At 39.5% G+C, this 20,268-nt stretch overlaps 1 long non-coding RNA gene across 1 annotated transcript; it reads left to right on the plus strand.

The window, feature by feature from the left end:
- Positions 1-13,825: 13,825 nt before the first annotated feature.
- On the plus strand, positions 13,826-18,626 carry LOC140013230 (uncharacterized). Its single transcript, XR_011820300.1, has 2 exons — positions 13,826-17,671; positions 18,328-18,626. It is a non-coding gene; the product is annotated as an uncharacterized lncRNA (long non-coding RNA).
- Positions 18,627-20,268: the final 1,642 nt, after the last annotated feature.

A 20,268-nucleotide genomic window follows, 5' to 3' on the forward strand; every position in this document is an offset into this window, starting at 1 on the left:
CATTTCATTCATTCATTCAAGACATTCCATTCATTCATTTGAAATTAGAACGAGTGCGATAAAGTACACACCCGCCCTTATTTTTAAAACTTTCAACAAATACCACAATTAAACAAGTATCAAAATTCACACACTTGACACTCACCGAGCAATTCAACAAGAATTATTTTCCGGAAGTTCAAGTGTCCACGGTGAGATCCTCTTGAAGGTCTCCTTGTGTGCCTGGCAATTTAATAGTGGATAATCACACAATTAACCCACTTATCAAGAAAGATTGTACACTAGTACAATCTAAGAATTATTTTGCAAAAAGGAACCTCAATTACACGTAAATCGAGGTTCAACTTGCCTTTTATTAGGTATAATATTATTTGAGTTTTTATCATGAAAATCGTAAGCAAAACGTTTAAGAATATAAAAAGAATAAAGAGTTTTTTGAAAAACTCTATTTTCTTGGAATTGGAAAATTTTCCAGTTTTATGATAAATCTTTGAAAAATCGTAACTCGCTCGGTATAAGTCGAAAATTGGAAAACTTTATACCGTTAGAAACCTCTTAGAGAGTACTATAAGTTCCTAGAAGACACTTTTCCATGAATCGAGGCGGAAAGTGATCAAAAATGGGTTTGAAGACGCAGCTTCAGTTTACAAGGCAGAATTGAGTTGGATTTCGGCCAACTTTGAAAATTCGGCACGATTCGCACGTTGCAAACCGGCCTCTGAAATTTTCAGCTCAATTAGTGTTGCAAGTGAAGTGTATGAAAAAAACAAGCGGATCAAGAATCGGAGTTTCGAGCACCGAGATACGGTAGCCCGAAGTTGAGCAAATTCAAGACTGGAGAAGAATTTCCAGATTTGAACCCCCAACTTTAGAATTTTAATTAGGTATCGAAACGAACTTGAATTGGCACCAAAATTGGCAGTGTTTCAATACTATATGGAAGGTATCTCTCTATCGAATTTCGGGGAAAAATACCTTCGGCAAGGTAGTTAATTAGCCCACCAAAGTTCAAGAAAAATCCTAAGGCAAACTGCCTTTGACTTGCATTTCCCAATTTGCAATCGTCTAACCAAGAAAGTTATCCAACCATGGTTCATTTGTGAAATAAGGGTCTAAGATACACCCATAATATCTTTGGTAAGTGTTTAATATCAAAACATCAACTAACAAGTTCATTCCAAGATTTGGTTCCAAACCAGTCCCAACATTAGGGTTTTCCAAAACAGAGCAGTTCACTTGATTCAGTCACAACTCAGTCATTATAGCTCGAAATCGAGCATGGCTTACGCCGTTGGAAAATACATTCATAGAGTTAAAATATCACAGAAGAAATCGTTTCCAAATTCGGCACCCATCTGGTTCAAATTCGGGCATCAAGTTGCTGCCTGCACACTTCATTCCAGACGAACAGAGCAACAGGACAGCGAACTTAAAACATTTGGTTCGGCTTGGTCACAAGGAATCAGAACGTGCATCATATACCAAATTAAAGCTAGGAATGTCTAGTTTCAAACGCCACCGACGGCACATGATTTCGACCTCCGAGGACAGAGTTATAGCCAAAATACTACTGCTGCTCAGAGACATACGCGAGTCAGTTTCCAGGTTTGCTGGTTTCGAAAAAAAATTCATTTGCTCCATCAAACCCCAATATTTTCCAATGAAATTTTTCACACATCAAATACATCCTATAAACATCCAATCCAAGCCATTAAACCATTAAAATTTGGCCTGGAAATGGCCGAACATAGCAGGGGCAAAATCGGAAGTTTTAGTCTCTTACACCCAAAGGAGTTTCCACTAATTACCCATCACTAATGCATCATTATAATCACTAAACCAACAATATAATCACCATTAATCATCACATCAGCAACAACAACCCAAGTGTGGGAATTCCAAGAGCCCACAATCACATTTTTATACCATAATCAAGTAACTAAGTGCATGCATGAGCTTAATCTTGCTATATAACCTCCAAAAGACAAGAATTCATGGGTTGATCATTACCTCTTCCTTGGGTGTGCAAGACCAGAAAATTTTGGCCCTCTTGAAGCTCCAAGAAACCGTGAAGATGCAGCCTTTTGTTAGCTAAAACCAACCTCCAAAAGGTTTGCTAAGTGGTCTCCAAGTTTGGTGTGATTTGGAGGTGATTTGGGGTGGTTTTGAGTGAGGTTAGTGTGCAGAATTTTTTGTTGCAAATGAGTTAGAGAGAGGGAGGAGCTTGGCCGGCTGTGAGGAGAGAGAAGAGAGAGGGTAATTCTGATCTAAGTTAGCTTCTCCAAGAAGATAAAATGTGTGGTGAAAAATTGCTCCAAAGTCAACTCTTGTGAGGCTCGTTTGGCACGTTTTTAGGCTCGATTTTCTCGCGCGTTTGGTTCACTAGTGCACTAAACCTCTAATGCACTCATGTTAATATAAATATTATTCACTCTTAATTGTCTCGAAACAAGGGTCTAAAGTTCCTCAAATAAAGTCGCGCGTGTGAAAACGCGTACCGCCAATTTTACCGCTATAACGCGAAACTTTCGAAAAATTCTTAGAACGATTGCACTACTAACTATCACTTGAATATTTATACCTAAGATTACCTATTTTAGGTCCATAGTACAAGTCTCCAATATTCCAAGTTTATTGTGCTACTACGCGGATAAAATCTCCAAGTACTATTCACTATTTTTACGAAACGCGCTCTAGGAAATTAATTTTCGAAACGAATCATTTTAAAAATATAACGAAGTTATATTACCATGTATTTAGGTCTAATAAGACTAGAAAATATTCCTTGGAAATAAAATCCAATTAAATAATTTATTAAGCCATAAATTAGGCATAAAATAATAGTTTTTACGAGTCCTCACATCCTCTCCCCCTTAAGTAAATTTCGTCCTCGAAATTTACCTTGGTCGATGAATAAGTCTGGATACTTCTCCTTGATTGTCTCTTCAACTTCCCATGTTGCTTCCTCGACTCCATGGTTCTTCCATAGAACTTTCACTAGTGGTATCTGCTTGTTCCTCAATTCCTTCACCTTTCGATCCAGAAGTTTTACCGGTCTCTCCTCATAGGTCAGGGTTTCATCAATTTCAATATTCTCCGGTTGTAAAACGTGAGAGGGGTCTGGATGATACTTCTTAAGCATGGACACATGAAACACGTTATGAATACGAGATAAACTCGGTGGTAATTCCAGCTTATAGGCTACATTCCCAACTCGCTGAATAATCTTATAAGGCCCTACAAACCTTGGTTGTAGTTTCTTCCCTTTTCCGGACATCAAACTTGCTTTTAAAGGCGTAATCTTGAGAAATACCATATCTCCAACAGTGAACTCCAAATCCTTCCTCCGATTATCGGCATAACTCTTTTGTCTACTCTGAGCGGTTTGAATCCTTTGCCGTATCAATTTCACCTTCTCATTAGCCTCCTCAATCCAAGATACAATAGTCGTGTCTAAGATTTTCCGTTCACCTACTTCATCCCAACAAATTGGGGATCTACACTTCCGACCATAAAGTGCTTCGTATGGAGCCATTTGAATAGAAGAGTGGAAACTATTGTTATAGGCAAATTCCACTAAAGTTAAAAACTTACTCCAACTCTCTCCAAAGTCCAGTACACAAGTCCTCAACATGTCCTCAAGAGTTTGAATTGTTCTTTCAGATTGTCCATCAGTCTGGGGATGATAGGTGGTACTAAAGTTCAACTTAGTCCCCAACACTTCTTGCATCTTTTGCCAAAACCTCGAAGCAAATCTTGGATCCCTATCTGACACAATACTCACAGGTATACCATGTAGTCTGATGATCTCATCCAAGTACAATCTGGCCAACTTCTCCAATGGATATTTCATATTAATCGGCAGAAAATGAGCCGATTTAGTCAATCTATCTACTATCACCCAAATGGCATCATGGCCTCTCTGTGTCCTTGGTAAGCCTGATACAAAATCCATGGTAATATTTTCCCATTTCCACTCAGGTATTTCTAGAGGTTGCAAAAGCCCAGATGGTTTCTGATGTTCGGCTTTAACCTGTTGACAAACCAAGCATGTCTGGACAAATTGGGCAATTTCCTTCTTCATATTTTTCCACCAATATAGACCTTTCAAGTCTTGGTACATTTTGTTCCCTCCTGGATGTACTGTAAACTTTGATCGGTGCGCCTCTTCCAAAACTTCTTTTCTAAGTCCTTCATCCTTTGGCATAACCACCCGATTTCGAAATCTCAATATTCCATCTGATCCCAAAGTGAAATCGGTCTGGTCTCCCATCTTGACTTTCTCCACCAGCTTTTGCATTTCAGGGTCCTTTTCCTGAGATTCCTTAATACGTCCCAATAAAGTGGAGGTTATCACAATATTCCCCAAAATCACTTTCCTTGGTTCCAATCGAGGATTCCAATAACTAACTTCCTCCAACAATTGAAATTCCTTAACCATCAATCCAGCCATTTGTACCTGACGGCTCAAAGCATCGGCCACTACATTGGCCTTCCCAGGATGGTACTTAATAATGCAGTCATAATCTTCCAGAAATTCCATCCATCTACGTTGCCTCAAATTCAGTTCCTTCTGAGAAAATAAGTACTTAAGGCTTTTGTGATCTGTAAAAACCTCAAATGTCACTCCGTATAAATAGTGTCTCCATTTCTTCAAAGCAAAGACCACCGCCGCTAACTCCAAATCATGGGTCGGATAGTTCCCTTCATGCGGCTTCAATTTTCTAGAGGCATAAGCTATCACTTTATCATTTTGCATCAAAACACATCCCAAACCTTCCTTAGATGCATCTGTGTAAACCACAAAACTATCATGTCCATTTGGTAGAGCTAGAACAGGCGCTCTAGTCAACCGCCTTTTCAACTCCTGAAAACTTCCTTCACACTTAGAACTCCAAATAAACTTTCCATTTTTCTTGGTCAACTCAGTCATAGGTCCAGCAATTTTCGAAAAATCCTGGATGAATCTCCGGTAATATCCTGCCAATCCTATAAAACTCCGAACTTCCGTTGGGTTTTCCGGTCGTTTCCATTTCGAAACAGCTTCCACTTTAGCTGGATCCACTTTAATCCCATCCTTAGAAATTATATGCCCTAGGAAAGTCACTTCCTTCAGCCAGAATTCACACTTGCTAAACTTAGCATATAACTGATGTTCCCTCAAGATTTGTAAAACAATTCTCAAATGTTTCTCATGATCTTTCACATTCTTAGAATACACCAAAATGTCATCAATGAAGATCACCACGAATTGATCCAAGTAAGGCTTAAAAACCCTATGCATTAAATCCATGAAAGCGGCAGGTGCATTGGTTAACCCAAAAGGCATCACTGCAAACTCGAAGTGCCCATACCTCGAGTTGAAAGCAGTCTTAGGTATGTCCTTCTCCAAAATCCTCAATTGATAGTAACCTTGCCTTAGATCCAACTTTGAAAACACTACCGCCCCTTGCAGTTGGTCAAACAGTTCATCAATGTGGGGTAGTGGGTATTTATTCTTAATCGTAACATCATTTAAACCTCGATAATCTATACATAACCTCAAACTCCCATCTTTCTTCTTTACAAACAAAACTGGGGCTCCCCACGGAGAATCACTCTCTCGTATAAAACCTCGTTCCAACAAATCCTGTAATTGTAACTTCAACTCCTTCAACTCCGCTGGAGCCATCCTGTATGGTGTCCTTGATATAGGTGCTGTTCCCGGAGTTAAATCAATTTTAAAAGCTATTTCCCGTTCCGGAGGTAGAGACTCCAATTCTTCAGGAAAAACATCAGAAAATTCTTTTACTACCGGTGTGTCCTCCAGATTCACCTTATCGCTAGGAGTATTAATAAGAAAAGCCAAATACCCTTGAGCTCCTTTACTTAACAACTTTCTAGCCCGAATTCCCGAAATAAGTGCAGACGAGGCTAACTTACCCCTCACATCCAATTTCAAGGTTGTTTCCCCTGGAATACACAATTCTACCATTTTCGTCCTACAATTCAGTTGAGCATTATAACGGGCTAACCAATCCATCCCTAGGATCACATCATATCCTTTAATCGCTAAGCCTATCAAATCGGCCAGCAATTTTCTTTCCCTCACGCAAATTTCACTATTCTTATACACCATATTAGCAATTAGACTTTTGTCCCCAGTGGGTGTTTTAACCTCCAAGTCATATGGTAACTTAATTGGCTTCAAGTCTATTCCACTCATGAAATCAGGGTTTACAAAAGAGTGCGTTGCACCCGGATCAATTAAAACCCTAACTAGGCGGTGAAAGATTGGAATTGTACCTTCGACCACTTCGGTCGCATCTGGAGCTTGTGGATAGTCCAATGCGTAGACCCTAGCCGGTACTTTCGGTCGACTCCCTCCGGCACTGGTCTGCTTAGAGGTTGATTTTTCAGGTCTCTGCAGGCTTCCCCCTGTCTTTGACGATTTCGGACAACTTGCAATCTGATGCTCAGTGCTCCCACACAGTAAGCATTTTCCCAGCTTTCTCCAGCAGTCATTCTCAGAGTGGTTGGGTTTACCACAATACCCACAAGTAACTTGAGGGGTCACAGTCGATCCAACAGATGGTGCTCCCCTAGCTTGAGTCGTCCCGCTACGACCTCCCCTAGATAGAGCTCCCCTAGAAGCTCCAGCCGTTCTCGTTCCTCCTTCCCCTCGTCCCTTTTTAGAAGGGTGTACAAACTTACTGGTCTGCCCAGTAGTGCGGCTAGGGAAATTCCTTTTCCTATTGTGGAAATCCCTCACTTGAGACCTTGCATTCTCAACCCTTTGCGCTTTCTCTAAAGCCTCAGTAAAAGTAGAGATTTGGGCTGCAGCCAGGCCCTCCTGAAGTTCCACATTAAGTCCCTGTATGAACCTTCTAATCCTTCTCCGTTCATCGGCTACTAGCTCAGGAGCATATTTGGAAAGCTTAGTGAACTTCCCTTCATATTCTGCGACAGTAAGGGTTCCTTGTTTCAACTTAATAAATTCGTCCTCCCTTTTCTCTTGGATCAAGGGCGGAAGAAACTTTTCATTAAACTCCCTTGTGAAATTCTCCCAAGTCCAAGGGGTTTGAGCTCTTTCCCATTTTCCTTTTATCAAATCCCACCAAGCACGGGCTACTCCCTCAAATTGAAAGGCAGCAAAGTTCACTCGCCTATCCTCAGTATAGTCTAGAGCGGCGAATATGTTGGTCATCCTTTCTAACCAATTCTCCGCTACTTCGGGGTCAGGTTCACCTATAAACTTAGGCGGATTAAACTTTAGGAATCTTTCCAGGGCTCTATCCTCTCCTCTATCCTGGCCCCCAGGTTGGTTAAATGGTCCAGGACCCTGTCTCTCCGCTAGACGTTCTAGGATATCAGTCATCCTATTGATGGCAGTAGCCACTTGGTTACCCTCAACGTTTTCCTGTCCCTGGGTCGGTCCAGTTGCCGATCCCTGGTCATCCCCCTGAGGTTGGGCCTGTCTAGACGCTCGTCCACGGCCTCGACCACTCCTTAATCCTTCCATTAGTCTAAACGTGCCTAGTGCAAGAAATAAATTAATTTAAGCAGAAAACAAGAATTTTATCAAATTTAGAACTAACCAAGAAAGCATTGAAATCAACAATAATTTACATTTATAAGCAAGTCAAGTTCGTACAATTAGCAAGTTAGGGACAATTCACAAAATATAGCACACAGGTGCTCAAGAGTATACTTTTAGTCACAGAAGACTAAAGTAAGAACAAGTGCCCAAAAGTAGGCCACACAAGCATGCAAAATACAATGGCCTCGGCACTCGCGTCACCCTAACCAGTCCTAACTGTACCCATCAAAAGTCAAAAGAGGTCAACGACCAAGATCCTAGTCCATAGCAGGGCTATCAGGAGGAACCTCCTCCTCGGGATCCTCCTCCGGATCCTCCTCCTCATCCTCAGGAATCACTGCAGTAGCGTCCTCAACCAGACTAGTAGCATCAACCAGCATCTCGGAAGCCCGAGTACGGACATCTCGTGCTAACCTAGTGAGTCGAGCCCTAGTATCCCGAAGCTCCTGGTTAACCACTGCAGACGTGGCTACCTCACCCTCTAGCACCTCCTCAAGCTCAGCAATCCGCTCACCCTGAGCGCCAACCATCTGCCTAAGCTCATCTACCTCGGCCTGTAAATCACGGTTGGCATCCACCAACTGACGACGCTCGTCGTCCAAAGCAAGCACCACATAGTCCGGGTAGGCAAAAGTCAACCTACACGAACATCGAGGGTATCTATCATGCGGTGAGTAGCGTACACGAGCTCCTCCTGCTATAGGTCGGTAGTAGATAGTCCTAAGGGGCACGTAATGACCATTCGCATGGCCATTCCCATTAGCTGCCGGGGCTCCGTTTCCATCAGCCATCCCTGCAAAATAACAACAATAATAATACCTTTCGGGTTAGAAACTTAAATCACTACCTAATTCCAATATCCTGCAATGCATGCCTAACTTAATCGTTGGTTCATCCCAATCGTCACTTGAGGTAGGACTAACTTAGTTGCTAGCTCGCCTCAAGTATCACTTAGGGTAGGATTAAGTCATCCCATATCGAGTCTTAAAGGTAGAGTATCCAATATGTCTCCCATATAGACCTCTAACCTAGTGCTCTGATACCAACTGTGACGCCCCACATCTCCCTAAGGCGGACCAAAGGGTATCCGCGGACGCCTGCCCAGCTCACGCCAGGACTCAAGCAATTCCATTCAATTTCAAACCGAACTAATCTCTTCGATGAGAACAATATGAATACAATAATGCGGAAGCGTTCAAGCTTAAGAAGTCACTTAATGTATAACCAGTACATCGGTAAATCACGAAACGACCTAAATTCAAAGTACACATCAGGGCCCAAATCTTTCAAGTTTACAATTTCCAAAAGTACAACCCAAACCAGGGCCTAGTCAAAATATATAACAGGAGTCTTAACAAAATTACAACGGATGGTTTCTCCATATTTCTCCAAGAGTCGGTCCTGTTAAGGAAAACAAAACTATAGGGTGAGCTAACGCTCGTGAGGCCAAGAACACACATGCAAGCACGTAATCAAATAACAATCCCAACTTTAATAAATAAAATCACGTCTTTTCAATAATCAATTATTCAAACAGGAAAAGTAATCAGAAACAATTCAAGGATATAGTAGCTCTCAGGAGCTAAGTTCCACTTGTTCTGCCGTTGTCATTCGTATACCTTCCCGCATTGACCCTCCTGTCAACCGGGTCGGTATTTCCATTTCCGTAGATCACCACTTACTTCCCTCCGTCCACCGTACACCTCAAGGGCCCACAAGTCTATTATTGGGCGATACTCTACAAGTATGCCAAGCAAGACCTCTTATTAGGTCGAGCTTATAATCTCATGGCTCGCCCAAGTTCCCGACCAAGCCCATTGCCGGCTCGAGTTCAAGGTCGGCCTATGAGTTTGGGCGTCCCCCATATTTTTTGAAAGTCGAGGAGGTTCACTCCAACGACACAAGCATTCATGACATAACATTGCATTTCATTCATTCATTCAAGACATTCCATTCATTCATTTGAAATTAGAACGAGTGCGATAAAGTACACACCCGCCCTTATTTTTAAAACTTTCAACAAATACCACAATTAAACAAGTATCAAAATTCACACACTTGACACTCACCGAGCAATTCAACAAGAATTATTTTCCGGAAGTTCAAGTGTCCACGGTGAGATCCTCTTGAAGGTCTCCTTGTGTGCCTGGCAATTTAATAGTGGATAATCACACAATTAACCCACTTATCAAGAAAGATTGTACACTAGTACAATCTAAGAATTATTTTGCAAAAAGGAACCTCAATTACACGTAAATCGAGGTTCAACTTGCCTTTTATTAGGTATAATATTATTTGAGTTTTTATCATGAAAATCGTAAGCAAAACGTTTAAGAATATAAAAAGAATAAAGAGTTTTTTTGAAAAACTCTATTTTCTTGGAATTGGAAAATTTTCCAGTTTTATGATAAATCTTTGAAAAATCGTAACTCGCTCGGTATAAGTCGAAAATTGGAAAACTTTATACCGTTAGAAACCTCTTAGAGAGTACTATAAGTTCCTAGAAGACACTTTTCCATGAATCGAGGCGGAAAGTGATCAAAAATGGGTTTGAAGACGCAGCTTCAGTTTACAAGGCAGAATTGAGTTGGATTTCGGCCAACTTTGAAAATTCGGCACGATTCGCACGTTGCAAACCGGCCTCTGAAATTTTCAGCTCAATTAGTGTTGCAAGTGAAGTGTATGAAAAAAACAAGCGGATCAAGAATCGGAGTTTCGAGCACCGAGATACGGTAGCCCGAAGTTGAGCAAATTCAAGACTGGAGAAGAATTTCCAGATTTGAACCCCCAACTTTAGAATTTTAATTAGGTATCGAAACGAACTTGAATTGGCACCAAAATTGGCAGTGTTTCAATACTATATGGAAGGTATCTCTCTATCGAATTTCGGGGAAAAATACCTTCGGCAAGGTAGTTAATTAGCCCACCAAAGTTCAAGAAAAATCCTAAGGCAAACTGCCTTTGACTTGCATTTCCCAATTTGCAATCGTCTAACCAAGAAAGTTATCCAACCATGGTTCATTTGTGAAATAAGGGTCTAAGATACACCCATAATATCTTTGGTAAGTGTTTAATATCAAAACATCAACTAACAAGTTCATTCCAAGATTTGGTTCCAAACCAGTCCCAACATTAGGGTTTTCCAAAACAGAGCAGTTCACTTGATTCAGTCACAACTCAGTCATTATAGCTCGAAATCGAGCATGGCTTACGCCGTTGGAAAATACATTCATAGAGTTAAAATATCACAGAAGAAATCGTTTCCAAATTCGGCACCCATCTGGTTCAAATTCGGGCATCAAGTTGCTGCCTGCACACTTCATTCCAGACGAACAGAGCAACAGGACAGCGAACTTAAAACATTTGGTTCGGCTTGGTCACAAGGAATCAGAACGTGCATCATATACCAAATTAAAGCTAGGAATGTCTAGTTTCAAACGCCACCGACGGAACATGATTTCGACCTCCGAGGACAGAGTTATAGCCAAAATACTACTGCTGCTCAGAGACATACGCGAGTCAGTTTCCAGGTTTGCTGGTTTCGAAAAAAAATTCATTTGCTCCATCAAACCCCAATATTTTCCAATGAAATTTTTCACACATCAAATACATCCTATAAACATCCAATCCAAGCCATTAAACCATTAAAATTTGGCCTGGAAATGGCCGAACATAGCAGGGGCAAAATCGGAAGTTTTAGTCTCTTACACCCAAAGGAGTTTCCACTAATTACCCATCACTAATGCATCATTATAATCACTAAACCAACAATATAATCACCATTAATCATCACATCAGCAACAACAACCCAAGTGTGGGAATTCCAAGAGCCCACAATCACATTTTTATACCATAATCAAGTAACTAAGTGCATGCATGAGCTTAATCTTGCTATATAACCTCCAAAAGACAAGAATTCATGGGTTGATCATTACCTCTTCCTTGGGTGTGCAAGACCAGAAAATTTTGGCCCTCTTGAAGCTCCAAGAAACCGTGAAGATGCAGCCTTTTGTTAGCTAAAACCAACCTCCAAAAGGTTTGCTAAGTGGTCTCCAAGTTTGGTGTGATTTGGAGGTGATTTGGGGTGGTTTTGAGTGAGGTTAGTGTGCAGAATTTTTTGTTGCAAATGAGTTAGAGAGAGGGAGGAGCTTGGCCGGCTGTGAGGAGAGAGAAGAGAGAGGGTAATTCTGATCTAAGTTAGCTTCTCCAAGAAGATAAAATGTGTGGTGAAAAATTGCTCCAAAGTCAACTCTTGTGAGGCTCGTTTGGCACGTTTTTAGGCTCGATTTTCTCGCGCGTTTGGTTCACTAGTGCACTAAACCTCTAATGCACTCATGTTAATATAAATATTATTCACTCTTAATTGTCTCGAAACAAGGGTCTAAAGTTCCTCAAATAAAGTCGCGCGTGTGAAAACGCGTACCGCCAATTTTACCGCTATAACGCGAAACTTTCGAAAAATTCTTAGAACGATTGCACTACTAACTATCACTTGAATATTTATACCTAAGATTACCTATTTTAGGTCCATAGTACAAGTCTCCAATATTCCAAGTTTATTGTGCTACTACGCGGATAAAATCTCCAAGTACTATTCACTATTTTTACGAAACGCGCTCTAGGAAATTAATTTTCGAAACGAATCATTTTAAAAATATAACGAAGTTATATTACCATGTATTTAGGTCTAATAAGACTAGAAAATATTCCTTGGAAATAAAATCCAATTAAATAATTTATTAAGCCATAAATTAGGCATAAAATAATAGTTTTTACGAGTCCTCACATCCTTGCTATCCGAAGTTCCTTTGTTGTCATGGATTGCTGTCCAAGTCTGTCCAACCTTGTTCGTGAGTTGTCCGACTTGTTTACTTGGTTTTCAAATCTGAATTTTGGTAAAAACTTGTTGGTATTTGTGAATCTTGAAGGGAACCTACAAGAATCTTGCGTTTCTTGAATTTTTTGGCCACAATCTTGAAATTCTTGAAGTTCTTGATGACCTCCTTGGAAGTCTTGAAGGATCTTGGAGTTCTTGATAGTTGTTGTTTGTGAGACTTAACCGAATCCAAAAATTTGGAAAAAGAAAGAAAATCCCATTCGGCCAACCCTTGAGTTGTGTTGTGTTTGTCCGATTTAAGTCAAAAAAAAAGGGAAAGAAACGAAAGAAAACAAGAGGGAAACTTCGAAGTTTATTGCTTAAATCAGTCATGGATTACATCTTGTATCCAAGACTACAACAAAAGAAAAACACAGAAAAAAACAACAAAAACAATTCAAAAGTTTTGGTCCATTACTTCTTGAAGTTCTTGAACCTCTTGATTCTTGGAAATTTGTTTCATCCGCCTAGTGAACAACTTCTTGTACTCTTGAGCGTTGGTGAAAGGTGTTCTTGGAGTCCTTGCTTCTTTCTTGGGAATGTCTTGGGTAACCCATTGGGGGGGAGCCCGAGGAGGGTTGTTTGCGTCACTTTGTTGAGATTCCATCTAGTGATATTGTCTTGAGCAAAATCCGAAACTGCCTTGGGTCTTGAACAGAAAAGTCTAAGCTTGATCTTGTGGTTTCAAGTTAAGGCTTGCGTGGGAGGGGGTTTTAATAGCCTACTCTCCAACCGACTTGAGTGATTTGTTTGTTGGGACAAAATCTGGTTTGTGAAATCTTCCTTGGAGTAGAATTTGGAAGCTTCTAAAAGTTGTTTCAAGAAGAAAAGGTTTTCTAAAAGATTTCCAAAAACTAACTTGTTTCCAAATTCAATTAGGAAACTAAGTGGGCAGCTTGGATAACTCTCCTAACTCCACTTGCATAAGTCCATTTAATTTAGGAAACTAGAGTTTCGTTCACTTTCCAATTCTGTCCGCCCTTAGAAACACCAAAACCGTAACCCATTGGTGCATCCGAAGTGTGTCTTGACTGGGTTACTCTTGTGTGTGCAGACTCCAAATTTTTTATTTTAAACTTTACTTATTTAATTAATTTAATTTTAGCTTTATTCATTTCAATTTTAGGTTTTATTTTATTTTATTTAAGGTTAAAAGCACTTTTTTTTATCTACTAATTTTCAGAAAAAGAAAAAAAAGAAAAGGGAAAAAATGACAAGTGGGAGGCATGCAATGGGGACAAGTGTCCCTTTTTGTTTTTTAACAACACATCACCTAGGTGGCAAGGTGTCTAGACACTTGTAGGATAGGGATTTTGAAAAAAAAAAAGAAAAAAGAAAAAAGAAAAAGATGGAATGGTTTTGGGGGGGGCTAGGTTTTTTGGAAAAGGTAGAAAGAACTGAGAGGAGAGGCAAAGAGGGGGAGAGGCAAAAAAGAAGAGAGAAAAAGAAGACTCCAATGGCGGCTAGGGTTGAGGGAATCGACGGAAAAAGCTGAGATCAAGCGGAAAAAACAGAGGGAAGACATCGGTAGGAGGAACGAAGGAGAAGACTAAGAGCTTTGTGAAGCTGGAAAAAGCAAAAACTTTCAAAAGGGGAGGCTTCGGCCAAAAGAACAGAGCAGAAAAAAAATAGAGGAAAAGGCCGCGGGTGCAAACGGAAACAGAGGAAGAAAGTTTCGACAAAGTGAAGGATGAATTCGGAAAGCTGGAACCGTCGTCGCAGGAAGCCGCCACCACCTCACCGTCAATCCTCCACCACCATCAACAGATCTTCACCGAGGAAATGCGGTAAGCCAGCCTTCTACGTTCAATTTTTTTCCTTTAAGACCGATTCTTTAAGACTTTCAAAGCAGAGAGCTATTGTTGCAATTTTCTTGTTGATTATCTGCAATTTCGGGCATAAATGCTCTTTGGGTTCATTGGATTGTATTTCTTGAGTTGCTAATGAAATTTTGGGGTGGGTTCTAGAGTCAATTGAGCGAAATTTGCTGAAGTTTTTTCATGCCCATTCATTGTTTGTTAAAATGTCCGAGTAGAAGTTCTAATTGAAAGATGATTGGCCGGCATTTTTGCGTATGAAGAAGGCGGATAAGTCCGTGAGCTCATTCCTTGCACTTGAGAAGTTCTGATGAATTGGTGGTTTGCATTTTTTTGTTTTTCGTTTCACTCCGAATTAATGTTAGGAGATGAAGTCTTTGTTTGGGGGGAAATTTTGTTGTCTGTTGGGAATGATTGCAATTGAAACTAAAAATCTGGTATTGCCGATTGAAAAGAACGGAAATGGTAATGGATGTTAACTCGGTGAAGAAGATGATGACTTCTCCAAAATTACTAAATCAGACCCTTTGTTTTCTCCTTCTTCGTAATTTAGCCCCAAGGTTTTAAGACTTTACAATTTGACCCTAAATCTTTTATAACTCTTTCGATCAAGTCCCTGTTTTTATTGCATTGGAACCCCTCAAGTCCCCCCTTGTTCTGATATGACCCGAAAAATTGGAAAAAATAAACTTGTTTCTCCTTTTTACATTTTAATCATCTTTTAATGTGCATAAGTAGTCTTTTAGCTAGATTAATTCTTGTTTTTAGGACATAATTGTGGCTTAATAATTTTTGTTGATTTCATCATGTTGGGTGCTTGTGAAAAAGGTGATTTGGGTTGAGAGGTTATTTTACTTGGGTTTAAGGGTGTGGGTTTGAGCTTCTTATTTTGGGTTTTTGGTTTGGATTAAAGGATGGAAGCCCACTGGGTTTGTTGGATCATAAATAATAGGATGGCCCATTCCATTTGCCTTGGATTTTCAAATGGGCTTGGAAAGTTTCAGCCCAAGAAATAAATAAAAATGGCCCAGCGGCCTGATCCGTCAAGAAGCCTGATGATGAAATTCCATTCTAGTCCCCTAACTTTTGAGTGTTTTCACTATGGCCCTAACAACTTTTAACTTCTTTCAATTGGGTTCCAGGTTTAATTGCAAATAGGTCCCTAAACTTTATTTTCTTTAATTTTGACCCAGAACTTTGTTAATGTTTGCAATCAAGTCTTTTATTCTTTTGACTTCTTGAATGTGGGTTGTTTATATGGTTTAATTGATTCAATTTCACAATTCATTTTATCTTTTATGATTATTTGTTAATTAAAGTGATGCCTTGACCTTTTCTTTGTATTTTGAAGGGTAAATAAATGATTTCACTTCATTAAGGCTCCAACTTCAAGGGCGGTATACTCTATCTCTTACTTCTTACTTTATCTGACCCTATGTGTCATATGTGACTTTACGTGTTTGATTGCATGCCTCTTGAATATTTTTTTATTTTATTTATATTACTTATTTATTTGCTTTATTGGCTTTAATTTTGTATATTTATTTTAGTTCAATTTTGATCATTTGAAAGGCAATTTTGATCATTTTGATCATAGGTTATTATTTTATTTATTTATTTCTTTTCCTCTTAGATTGTAGTAGTGCCTCCCCTTTTGTAATAGATAGGGCTTATGTGCTATGTGTTTGTGTGTGCCTATATGCCTATGTGTTTAATTGCTTTCCCTAGGTTTTTGGTGTGAGAACCCGTATTTTTCATTTTCTAGGTTATATATTTTTCATGGCTTGTTTTCTGCATTTTCGTGATTAGAAAAATTTCTAGATGAATTTAAGGAGCAGATATAATTTTTAGATGTTTTTTTCTAGTATCGAATGGATTTTGAGAAATTAAGAGCATATACCGGACGTGGGACCCACTAGTGCGAAAAGTTCGGAAAAATTCGACCAATTAGGTTAAGTTTTGGATACTGGATATAATTTACCGGGTGTTAAGAGATAAGTAGAGGTTGCAATTTGGATTGGTGTGAGAGGAAACAATGTGATAGACTTGCATTAAATGAAGTGACACATGTCACCATTTGAGTGGTTGAACCTTAAGACCACTATTCATGGTCTTACCATTTGACTTAAATAAACCAAAAATGACCCAAAAATCATCAAAAAAATCCTCCATGGTAGCCGGCCCTCTCTTTCTCTCTTTCTCTCTCTCTTACTCTAAGCACAAGGAAGAAAACTCTTCAAGCTTGCTCCAAATCATCAAAACCAACCATCCAACCTTGATTTTGCTCCATAAAACCACTTAAGGAGGTGTTGGTGAGTTGTTGTGTGAAGTTATTTGGAAAGTTAAGGTGTCCAATAGCTCTCTCTCTCTTGTTTTAAGGTAAGTTATGAAGAACCACCCTCCTCCCTTAATTGATGCTTAAATCATGCTTAGTGGTAGTATGAGATGCAAGTTTATGGGTTATTTCTTGATTTGTGGTTGAAGTGATGAAGTTTTATTATTTTTGGGGATTTTTTCTATTTTAATATAAGCATGATTGTGTGGCTATCTATGATGATTAGAAATGGTATATAATGACTCTAGGAGGTGGAAAAAGTGATTAATTGCAACTAATTTCTGGTTTGGAAGAAATTTCAGAAAATTAGGGTTCTTGAGGGAGCATTCGGCCCGAATTTTTAGCTCCTAGTTAGAGGCCGAATTGGCCTTGGATTAAAACATGAAAGTTGTAGGGAATGACATTTTAGAGGTACCTACAAAGTTTCAGGTCAATCAGAGTAGTGTAGAATGAGAAAAGTCAAAATTACTATTGCTGTTCTGGTTTTACCCGAATGTAAGAATTGCGCCTCTAATTGGTTGTTTTGGCTGGAATTGCTTCCGAATTGGTTGTTGAGGCCTTCTGATGAAATTTAGCCCTATTTCTTAGCTTTCAGCTGGTTTTGGAATTTCTGGATTTGGACTTGGAGAGCCTGAGTTATGAGGTTTCCGCTAGAATGCGTTTTGGTGAATCTGTTTTACGTTTTTGATGTAGTATCTTGCATTTTTGACCTGTTTTCACTCAAAACTGGTTGAGTGACCTTCTGTGATGTTGTAGCCCTGTCTTTTAGCTTCGAAATGGTGGGTCTTTTACCCTCATCCGATAATCGTAGTGAAATTGGTGCCATTACCGCAAAATGAGGACTAAAACTGTTTTTTTTTTCAGGGCCAAAGCTAGTTACATTTCCGAAATTTCTGGTTTCCTTTAATGTTTGTATATGCTTATGGAACCCTATTGGGGTCATGTTTGGCCTTGGTTTATGACTCGTTATCGAGTCTCATTGTATTTGTTTGCATGTTTTAGGACGTGACCGTGGTGCACACGTTTTTTTGATGGAAGTGCATGAAACCACATTTGCGAACTTGGTGAGTGTACTACTCACTTGTGTGTTATTATATGACTTTGATACTCGAACTTGAGATGTTGAATGTTAATTGATTGAAGTGAGAGTGTACTTTATCACTCTCACTTATTGTTTCGCATGTTATTGGAAAGTTATTGGAATGTTATATGAAATGTTATATGAAATGAAATACATGACTTGGTGTCGTTTGGACGAGTCTCCAACGACTACAATTGTTATCTTTGAGCTGGTAATTGATTGAATCGAGTCGGCGAGGGCTTGGTCGTGCCAATTAATGTGCCTTGGGGCAATGTTATATGGAATCTTGTAGTATGAGAGACTCTCGATTCCGGTTTACTCGAGTAATACCACAATGCAAGTGTTTGGATTTCGAGCCCGATTGGGGAATGTTAGGTGGAAAGAATGGAAGTAAAGTGGAGTCTACAGTTGGTTATTGTTGAACATTGACGGAGAGTCAATGACGTTCGATCAAGAAATGCAAACGAGGAAAAGGGCTCTTGAGAGCCATCTGTATCCTTTTATCACCATATTTGACGTGTGCCTTTGCTTATTTTACTATATTGAGTGAAAACTTGATGCTTATATGCACTTGGTTGCGTAAGTGATAGTATCTCACTGGGCAATTAGCTCACACCGTTCCTTTTGTTTTCCTTACAGCCATATGACTACTTTTGGAATGATTCTTGCTAGTTGGTTGCTGAATGAACTAGATGAATATCTCTTTTGTATTGTATATGAAGTGGGACCCTAAATGTATCTTTAGGGCTGTTTTCACTTTAATTTGGCAAACCAAACATGTAGTAACTTTTGGATTACTTTTGTATGCCATTGTGGCTTGTAATTGCAAGATGTCAAGTGTATATGTGTTTTAATATTTGGTTGGGTTCTGACGAGTCGGTTACTATTCATGGCCGACTCCGGATTTCTTTTTTTTTATTTTGAGTTATTTTACCATTTTGACTGGTTTACGCGCGTTATAAGTTCCGGAACGCAATAGATCGTTCTAAACTGCACCGTTAGTCCTGGCGAGAGCTGGGCAGGCAGTCCGCTAACCTCTTTGGTTCGCCTTAGGGGAAGGTGGGGCTGTCACATTTGGCATCTAGATGAGCATGCTTATGTGTTACGTGCTAGGTGAAACTATGTGTTTTGCATGCCTATTTGCTTTTTAGTATTATATCTGATTATGTGGATGGAATGCACGTTACCGTGGCTAGTCCAATGCTAGTCATGGTCTTCCCCTTGAGCTCACAAGTCCAATGTGTACGCGACAAATTTTCAAGTCTGCAAAACGACAAGAAAAATACACGACAAATATATACTATATAAATTTAGAAAATATGTGAGTACAATCTCTGGGGTTTTCTCGACCTTGTGGAGAGTTTCCCTCCATTCTTCTCCTCGAACACCAATCCAAGGGCTTCGCAGCTTGTTCTTGGATCAACCACCGACTCCTTCAAATCTTGATATGGAAGATTGGAAGGATTTGAAAATACTTGAAGGCTCAAGCCTTGATATGCGGAAGACTTGAGGAGCTTTGAGACCCAGACCTTCGTAGCTTGAAGCTTCAATACTTGAGTGTATGAGATGCTTTCTTGATATCTCTCTGTGTCTGTGTGTCCTTTATTTGGTTAAGAGACCTCTATTTATAGTTGTAGCAAGAGGTAGAGGTTGAGAACCTGTGTACCACTCCACTTGTCTTGCAAGACGTGCAGTCATATTAGGACTGTACCAGTCAAATATTATCTCTTCATTTTATATTTATTAATAAAGAGATAAGAAATTTATCGATTGGCTGAACTCATGGGGACACGTGACATGGCGCCGTTTGACTGGCCAAGCTATTGCAGTATATAAGAGATATACTTGGATTAAATAACTCTAAATATTATCTCTTTAATAAGAAATAAATATTTAGATATTTATCCATGTGACATGATATGATCTGGTTGGTGGAGATATCCCAGCAATTTGAATTGATCTGGAACACCTCATCTTGACACGTGGCAAAATATAATTGGTCATTTAACAACCAACTTTTCCAAGTGTACGTGCCATATGGCAATATCCGATTGAACGAAAATATTTAATAGACCAATGGTAATTTTTAGAATTTAATAAAAATTCCATTGTCTACAAATGCCCCCTCGAAACTTGTTTGCGAAGGGTGCAACTCGAACGGACAAGTTTTGACTTTCTTTAATTCCCCTAAGTTCCTTTCTTGCCAAATTGTAATTCGAAACTTTGTGAATCAAGTCACCTAAGTAGGAAGCCAGCCGCACAAGTGATTAATCAATGACCAAATAGGCACAAAGACTTCAATGACCAAATAGGCACATAAGTGATTAATCAAACTTCATAGAATTCAATCTCGTGAGTGATTGATCAAGTACTAGTGCTCTCACTTTCCCGAGGCCGGATCACTTCATTTGGCATGCTAATTCAAGAGGTGCTCACAAACGTAATTTACTTGGAGCTTTGCAACGTTTGTGGCTTTGGATTGAATTCACTCCATTAGTGTTGTCTTGTCCTAGGAGCAAGACAATCATTAATCTCCAATTCAAATCCATAGGCGTATGGAGCTACTAGCCATGGCCCTTA

The sequence above is a fragment of the Coffea arabica genome, chromosome 8c (assembly GCF_036785885.1).
Source record: "Coffea arabica cultivar ET-39 chromosome 8c, Coffea Arabica ET-39 HiFi, whole genome shotgun sequence".
Lineage (NCBI taxonomy): Eukaryota > Viridiplantae > Streptophyta > Magnoliopsida > Gentianales > Rubiaceae > Coffea > Coffea arabica.